Source organism: Myxine glutinosa, chromosome 7, assembly GCF_964187855.1.
Source record: "Myxine glutinosa chromosome 7, kmMyxGlut1.1, whole genome shotgun sequence".
Classification (NCBI taxonomy): domain Eukaryota; kingdom Metazoa; phylum Chordata; class Myxini; order Myxiniformes; family Myxinidae; genus Myxine; species Myxine glutinosa.
The window spans coordinates 32,425,432-32,426,503 of record NC_136267.1 but is presented as its reverse complement, the minus strand read 5'-3'; the positions used below and the strand labels follow the sequence as shown (position 1 = coordinate 32,426,503).

Below are 1,072 nucleotides of genomic sequence, written 5' to 3'. Positions count from 1 at the left end.
TTGTGGTTTTGGCAATGAGGATCACAAACGTTTGGATGTAGTATAAGTTATCACAAAATCTATATATAACTGTAAGCCTGCTGTTCAAATCGAGTCCACCATAGTTAATGGATAAGTCTTCGATATAATCTCATTATTATTATAACAATTATTCAAACAAAAATGTTACACACTGAAAAAGCATCTTTCTTATATCCACAAAAATATCCCACATACGATGGAAGACTCAAGCTTGAGTGGGAAATCAACATCACCGACAACAAGAGGATCTAAAAGGAAATGGCAGTGGTGGGATTCGAACCCACGTCTCCAAAGAGGCTGGAGCCTAAATCCAGCGCCTTAGACCACTCGGCCACACTACCAGACAATCATGTGTTGGGATTGTTATAGTACCTTGGGTGTGTTCCATTACCAAACAGCATGTAGAGCGCTCGCCAAACGGCTTAAGCACTGAAGCAAGCACTCCATTGAAACGGTTGACAAGGAACGGTCTTTCGCTAGGCTGAGGAGATAGGGCAGCGACAGTATCAGGCCTTCAGAGATGATCGACTTCTGGTATGATGAAGAATTTTTGATCAACACCTATTGATGTCAAGCACACAGCCATGCAATCTCCATAGTTGCACATTAGCAGTAGAATGGGCCGCACTGAAGAGCTCAGTGACTTTCAACGTGGCACGGTCATAAGATGCCACCTTTGCAGTCATTTTGTCAAATTTCTGCCCTGCCAAAGCTGCCCCAGTCAACTGTAAGTGCTGTTTTTGTGAAGTGGAAGCGTCTTGGAGCAACAACAGCTCAGCCGCGAAGTAGTAGGCCACACAAGCTCACAGAACAGGACCACCGAGTGATGAAGCGCATAGTGTGTAAAAATCGTCTGTCCTCAGTTGCAACACTCACTACGGAGTTCCAAACTGCCTCTGGAAGCAATGTCAGCACAACAACTGTTAGTCGGGAGCTTCATGAAATGGGTTTCCATGGCCGAGCAGCCGCACACAAGCCAAAGATCACCATGTGCAATGCCAAGCGTCGGCTGGTGCGGTGTAAAGCTCACCGCCATTGAACTCTGGAGCAG

At 45.8% G+C, this 1,072-nt stretch overlaps 1 non-coding gene across 1 annotated transcript; it reads right to left on the bottom strand.

The window, feature by feature from the left end:
• Nucleotides 1-280: 280 nt before the first annotated feature.
• On the bottom strand, nt 281-362 carry TRNAL-UAG (transfer RNA leucine (anticodon UAG)). Its single transcript has one exon. It is a non-coding gene; the product is annotated as a tRNA-Leu (tRNA).
• Nucleotides 363-1,072: the final 710 nt, after the last annotated feature.